The sequence below is a fragment of the Triticum aestivum genome, chromosome 7A (genome assembly GCF_018294505.1).
Source record: "Triticum aestivum cultivar Chinese Spring chromosome 7A, IWGSC CS RefSeq v2.1, whole genome shotgun sequence".
NCBI classification, from domain to species: domain Eukaryota; kingdom Viridiplantae; phylum Streptophyta; class Magnoliopsida; order Poales; family Poaceae; genus Triticum; species Triticum aestivum.
The window spans coordinates 180,317,611-180,325,402 of record NC_057812.1 but is presented as its reverse complement, the minus strand read 5'-3'; the positions used below and the strand labels follow the sequence as shown (position 1 = coordinate 180,325,402).

At 45.9% G+C, this 7,792-nt stretch overlaps 1 pseudogene; it reads right to left on the bottom strand.

Annotated features, from left to right (window-relative positions):
• Positions 1 to 4,667: 4,667 nt before the first annotated feature.
• Positions 4,668 to 4,806, bottom strand: LOC123155149 (uncharacterized; annotated as a pseudogene).
• Positions 4,807 to 7,792: the final 2,986 nt, after the last annotated feature.

The window sequence follows — 7,792 nt, the reverse complement described above, 5'->3', positions numbered from 1 at the left end:
GGGGGTGTGATAGACAACTAAGCGAAAGAAGGACACTTTTCCCAAATATAATTTTGTTGGCAATTTCAGGCTTTTCTATCAATATCAAGCACCCTACACATGCAAGTCTATAAGAGTATAAGTAGTAGAAAGTAATGACATGATACTGATACTAAACAAGTGGAGTTAGAGATATGTGGATACACGATTTGGCTTGTTGAAGATTTTTCCAGTGGTTCGGATATTTGGCGATATCTTAGATCATATATTTTGAAGAGTAATGATTATGTTTTTGTATTCATTTTGGTATTGATTTTCTGCGATGTAAAAAACATGAAAAAAACAGCAACTGGCACTTGGCACTATGTCAATAGGTTAGTACCAAAAATGATATAAAATGACTATAAAATGATTATAAATGTGAAGAAGCAGAGAACGTCGTACCTCTCTCGAGGCGACGGTTTCGTGTTAATATAGGCAAGGGCATATCCCTGATAAGCATAAAAGTTTGTTGAGATTACATCTTGGGGTTCAAGGAAAGTAAAGATAAGATAAAGATGAAAAGATTACAATCATATACTCTAACAAACCTAGACCGACTCATCTCAACGTAACCGGTGTGTGGTGCGCCCCTGACCATCATGTTGTTTAACACCCTCCCATAATCACAACTTGGACAAGTTGAGATTACGCTTAAATTCTTCAAAACTTCTAGTAGACAAGGCTTTAGTGAAGCCATCTGCAACTTGATCTTGAGATCGAATGAACCGAATGTCCAGCTTCTTTTCTGCAACTCTTCCTCCGACAAAATGAAAGTCTATTTCGATGTGTTTTGTTCTTGCATGAAATATTGGGTTAGCAGAAAGATAAGTGGCACCCAAATTGTCACACCATAAGCATGGGACTTGTTTACAGTATATCCCAAGCTCTTTCAGCAATGACTGAACCTATATAATTTCTGCAGTAGCATTTTCTAGTGCTTTATATTCTGCTTCTGTGCTAGATCTAGACACAATAGCTTGTTTCTTAGCACACCATGAGATTAAATTTGGACCAAAGAACACTGCAAAACCGCCCATTGAGCGTCTGTCATCGAGGCAACCTGCCCAATCAGAATCAGAAAAAGCACTGACAAGTGTTGATGGTGACTTGGTGAAGGTGAGTCCAACACTGAAAGTGTTCTTGATATATCTAAGTATGCATTTTGCAGCTGTCAAATGTACTGTAGCGGGTGCATGAAGGAACTAACATACTTTGTTCACAGCAAAGGAAATATCAGGCCTAGTCAGAGTTAAATATTGCAGTGCACCAACCATACTTCTATACCTGGTGCTGTCCTCTTGATTCAAGAGTTTTCCTTCTGTTAAGGATAATTTTTCGGAGCTGGACAGAGGTGTTGGGGCTGGCTTGCAACCTTGCAACCCAGCTCTTGTTACAAGATCTGTTGCATACTTCTCTTGGGATAAATGAATCTCATCTCCATTCCTATTTACTTCAATGCCAAGAAAGTAGTGCAAGTCTCCTAGATCCTTAAGAGCAAACTCAGAGTTCAAATCCTTGAGCAATGCTGAAATAGCTTCATCAGATGAGCTTGTGACAATAATATCATCAACATATATGAGTACAAATATAGATATATTTGACTTGTTGAAAATAAACAATGAGGTGTCAGACTTGGAGGGGGCAAACCCAAGTTCTTGAAGCTTTGAACTCAACCGAGAATACCATGCTCTAGGAGCTTGCTTTAGTCCATACAAAGCCTTGTCAAGCTTGCATATGTGAAGAAGTTTTTGTCTGTTTTCAAACCCAGGAGGTTGTTTCATGAACACTTCCTCTTCCAGAACACCATGAAGGAACACGTTATGTACATCTAGCCGGCATAGACTCCATCCTCTGGATACGGCAATAGACAAAACAAGACAAATAGTAGCAGCCTTTACAACAGGACTAAACACATCCTCATATTCTAAACCATACCTTTGCTTGAAACCTTTTGCAACTAGTCTAGCCTTATAACGGTCTATGGTGCCATCAGATTCCTTTTTAATTCTGAAGACCCATTTGCAATCTATCACATTTTTACCTTTACCTTGACGTGCTGGAACTAAGTGCCAGGTTTTGTTTTTGTGAAGCGCCATGTACTCATCTTTCATAGCCTTCTGCCACTTTGGATCGCCTAAGGCTTCTGCAACAGTGTGTGGTATATCTGGTTCATGTGAGACACTAGCAAGTCCAAATTTTGCTAAAGATTTGTAATTTTTGGGTCGAGTTACTCCCCTCTGAAGCCGAGTGCGAGGTGGCGAAGAGGCGTGCACAGAAGATCCAGCGCCAGGAGCAGCCGCAAGCCTGCTGGGTGAGGACGCGCAGGCCAGATCTTTTGTGGCCGGCGCGCGTGACGCAGAAGGGGAAAGTGCCGCAGAAGATCCCGCATCGGTGACCAACTCATGATTTTCCAATGATGGCGCCGTCGGGACAGGATCTGCGGCAGGATCCGCATGGGAGTCTGCGCCCTCATCCCGTCATGATTGGCGCCGCGTGTAGTAGCGAGTGTCGGCACCGAACCGACCGGGCGCAGGGCCAGGCGCGGGGTCAGGCACGGGCGGCTGGTGAGGACGCCGCGTGACGTTGGCGAGTTGGCGCGGAGTGGTCGCCTGGCGATCCACCGAGCCGTTGCTGTCGTGAAGCGGCGCGAGGCTCGGGACGGATCGCCCTGATGCGGTCGGCACTGATACCGCGGGGGATAGCATGGCAGACTGGCGCAGGGTGGATCTCGAGGAGGATGCGCCTGGATTGCGAGGCGAATCTGCTCCGGTGCTGCTGTTGTTTTGTCCAGGGAGCATAAAATGACGATTTTGGCTGATTTCTTCATCATTTTCTGCGTAGTTTTTTTCTGTTGCATCACAAGACTCAAGGCCATCGTTAGTAAGAGGATTAGACAACAATTGATCGTCAGTGTTTAAAGCATCCCCATTGTCATGACCGGTGAGGTGTGAAGGTTGAAGAAGAATCTCCTTTTGGAGAAGGGCTCCGACGTTTGGGTGAAGGTGTGCAAAATGGAAAACAGTTTCATCGAACACAACGTCATGGGAGATATAGACGCGTCCAATGGATACATCAAGACACTTCACACCCTTATGTTGTGGACCGTAACCCAAGAAAACACATTGTTTTGGCCGGAACATGAGTTTACGATTGTTGTATGGCCGAAGATTTGGCCAATACGCACACCCAAACACTCGTAACGATGTGTAGTCGGGTTTTGTGTGAAGGAGACGTTCTACTAGAGATTCATTGTTGATGACCCTGCTAGGCAACATGTTTATGAGGTGGACTGCGGTGAGAAAAGCCTCATCCCAGAATTTCAAGGGCATAGATGCAGCAGCAAGCAAGGCCAAACCGACCTCAACTATAAGCCTATGCTTGCGCTCGGCTGAGCCATTTTGCTGGTGAGCATGGGGGCATGACACATGGTGTGATATGCCGATTTTTTGAAAAAGGAGTTGAGATTTCTGTACTCCCCTCCCCAATCATATTGGAGAGCTAAGATTTTGCAATCAAACTTTCTTTCTACTAGTGCTTGAAAGTTGTCAAAAACTTGAAACACATCAGATTTCTTTTTGATGAGATAGATCCAGGTGTACTTGCTGTAGTCATCGATAAGACTTACGTAATAGGTGTGTCTACCAAATGAAGTAGGGGTAGGACCCCAAACATCGGAAAATATGAGCTCAAGAGGTTTAGTAGAAATGCTTATAGACACAGGGTAAGGTAACTGATGACTCTTAGCACACTGACATGAATCACAAATTGTCTCACGATCACGCTCACCAACAAACGGGAGCTTATACTTTTTAAGCAAATGTTCCACTAAGGAAAAAGATGCATGTCCTAATCTATCATGCCACCGTGTTGAAGAGACTTTGGTGACACCATAGGCTTGTTTATTCAATCTCCTAAGCTCCGGAATCAACGGGTAAAGCCCTCGAACGCATCTACCTCGATACAGGGTTTTCTTCGTGACCTAATCCTTGATCAAAAAGAAAAATGGATGAAACTCAAGGAATACATGGTTGTCAATGGCAATGCGATGAACTGAAAGGAGATTTTTCGAAGCACTAGGAACATGCAAAAAAATTCTTAGACGGATATTTCTATGGGGAGTTTTAAGCACTGAATGACCAAGGTGGCTAATGCTCATACCTTCTCCATTGGCAGTGTGAACTTGATCCTACCCGCAATACTTCTCACGAACTGTCACCTTTTCTAGCTCGCTGGTGATGTGGTCAGTTGCGCCACTGTCCACATACCAGTTCGTGTCGATGCCGTAGGATCCATCTGCTGCGCCTGCAACCTTCTCATCTTCAGATGACTCACCGTCGTCTTCATAGCGATACCAGCAATCGCGTGCAGTATGGCCTAGCTTGCCGCAGATTTGGCATCGCGGCGCGTCGGGCTGGCATGAGGTCTGCCACCGAGGTGGCCCTTGTTGTTGTTGAAGGACCGCTCGCTGCCGCTGCTGCCACCCCAAGAGGAGTTGCCGCCGCTGCTATTTCCTCATGCTGGCAACTTTCCCTTGCCGCGCGGTGGTCCGCGGTAGCATGAGGAGCCACCGCGGCCGCCATGAGCAACCACGTTTGCAGAATACTTGAAGCCGACACCCGAGGTGTTGTTGTAGAGGGCGAGGCGCTGATCGAAGTTGCTCATCTGAGCGTAGAGATCATCGAGGCTGATGGTGTTGGTGCGGGCATCGTTGGTGGAGACGAGGGGCTGGTACTCCATGTCGAGGCCAGCGGTGATGTAGGAGATGAGCTCATCATCATCGATGGGCTTTCCAGCGGACGCAAGCTCATTTGCGAGTGCCCTCATGTGGGCGAAGTAGGCAGCAACAGATTGCGTCCCCTTCAGCACCATGGAGAGAGCAACTCGGATGTTGTTGACGCGGGCTTGAGATTGCGACGAGAACATGTGGGCAAGAGCTGCCCAGAGCTCGTGCGGCGTGGCGATGGAGGTAACCTGCATGAGAACCTCTTTGGTGAGGGTATTAAGCAAGTTTCTGAGTACCTCCTGCCCTTCTCTAAACTAGATTGGATGGAGAGGGTTCGGAGTCTGCTCTTCTTTCCCATCTTTGTCCTTCGTGGTGAGGATCTTGACAGGTTCCGGCATGGTAGAAAGTGCGTTATATCGACTAGAGGGGGGGTGAATAGGCGATTTTTATGAAAGTCTTCAAAACATGGAAGTTATGAAGACAAACGATAGAAATAAACCTATTACCCTGCAGCGGAAGGTAGACTACACTAGGCAAGCCATAGTCAAGTATTCAATAGAGTGAAAGCACAATGACTAATAGCAGCAATGTAGTAAGGATCAGGTAGGAAGATATTGTGAAGCCACACAGAACACGCAGTCACTCAGTGAAGACAAAAGATAGTGCGAACATACAATGACTTCACAAGGAGTAACAGTAAGTAAAGGGAAGGGAAGATGAAACCAGTGACTCGCTGAAGACAATGATTTGTTGGACCAGTTCCAGTTGCTGTGACAACTGTACGTCTGGTTAGGGCGACTAGGTATTTAAACCTTAGGACACACAGTCCCAGACACCCAGTCCTGAACACGCAGCTCAGGACACCCAGTCCTCACCGTATTCCCCTTGAGCTAAGGTCACACAAACCTCGCCCAATCACTCTGGTAAGTCTTCAAGGTAGACTCCCAAAACTTCACAGACTTCGTTCACCGGCAATCCACAATGTCTCTTGGATGCTCAGAATGCGATGCCTAACCGGCTGGAGGATGCACAGTCCTCAAGTGTAATAAGTCTTTAGATCACACAGACAAGAAGACTTAAGTGATGCCTAATTCTCTTTGGTTCTGGGTGGTTAGGGCTTTATCCTCGCAAGGAATTCTCTCTCAAAGGCTTCGAGGTGGGTTGCTCTCAAACGATAAAAGCCGTACTCTGAATCTGAGCAGGCAACCGTTTATGGTTGTAGGGGGTGGGCTATTTATAGCCACTTGGCAACCCGACCTGATCTGTCCGAAATGACCCTGGGTCACTAAGGAACTGACAGTGTTCCAACGGTCAGATTTCAAACTCACACGGCAACTTTACTTGGGCTTCAAGCAAAGCTGACTTGCCCGACTCTGGACAAGATTCGCTCTCAAAGTCTTCACTCGAAGACATAGGTTTTGTTTAAGCATCACTTCAGTCATTCTGACTGGTTCTCTTGGACCCCACTTAACAGTACGGTGGTTCCTATGACTCAACACAGAAGAAAGAGAACTACGAAAGATCTAAGTCTTCGAGCTCCATAGGCTTCATGTGGTGTCTTCTCTTGTCATAGTCTTCAATGTGAATATCTTCATATACCACCTTTGACTTCAATGTCTTCATACATTTTTAGGGGTCATCTCTGATAGGAAAACCGAATCAATGAGGGACTTCTACCTGTGTTATCCTTCAATTCTCACAAACACATTAGTCCCTCAACTAGGTTTGTCGTCAATACTCCAAAACCAACCAGGGGTGGCACTAGATGCACTTACAATCTCCCCCTTTTTGGTGATTGATGACAAACTAGTTGAAGTTTTCAACGGGGAATATAATCTGTGAAATTGTAAAGGATAAGGAATTGTCTTCATAAGTTGCAAGGGCTCCCCCTGAAGATGTGCATATAAGTAATTTTCTTTTGGAATGCAAATGCACATGGCAGGTTGTACTTGTGGAGATCCACTTCAACTTATGATGACAATCCACTATGCATGTGAAAGTATATGAAGATAATGACATGCATAATGGAAAATGGACGTCTGCAGAATGATTTAAGTGCGGAATTTATCATCGCAACACAAGGTGGCAGATAAGTAGCAGACGACCATCGAGTTTAAGTGTTACAACTCAAAGAACCAAATGTAGCAAAACGAGAGTTGTAAGCACGAAGCAAAATATAAAGCACCTGCCCATATGGACCCGCTTGAAGACTATCAACCTCATATGCTTCTCCCCCTTTTGTCAGTAAGGACCAAAAAGGTTTGAAGACATAGAACATCTACTCGTTCCCATGAGGAGTAGGTGAAGCAGCAGGGTCGTTGGTGGTGTTTGGCGGTGCTGAAGAGCTTGGAGCAGAGTCGAAGCGTGCTGAAGGAGGTGGCGGTGAAGTAGCATCGTCTTCATCCTCGATCACTCTGGCATTCACAGTTGTAGCAGAGGAAGAGAACTCAGAGTCTTCAAGGGATGGAGTTCGTTGCAGCACTGCCCTTCGAGGAGGTGTGGAGTCAAACTTGAATCGCTCAGTGAAGCCATCCTCTTGAAGATCATCTTCAGAACACATCAGCGTTAGCCCTTTCCATGTGCGGCGAGAGGTTTCATGGGCAACAAAAGCATTCTTGGTGGCAAGATTGCGAATGCGATTAACATCCACCAAGAGGCTTTGCATCTGATGCTTCAGCTAGTCATGATGCCTATCCTGTTTCTGATGAAGAGCCACAAGAAGCACTCGGTCGTTGAGAACATGAGTGCGCTTTTTGGGTCATGGAGCAGTTGTACTATCAGCAGCTTCAGTGAGAGCAGGATGCGATGCACGTGTAGTGCCAGCCAAAGGATACACACGAGTTATGGCTTCCATGCCTTCAACGTTCTGAGTGAAAGTTTGATGCTCTGCATTCTAAAGACTAAGAGGTTCCTTGGCAGGCTCAGGATAGATGGCTTCAATCGACATATCCACATCAGGCAGAAAAATCTGATGATTGCGAGCAGATGGCTGATATGAGATAGTGGAGTGAAGTTTGATCAGCCGCATGACCCATGGGGCGTAGAACT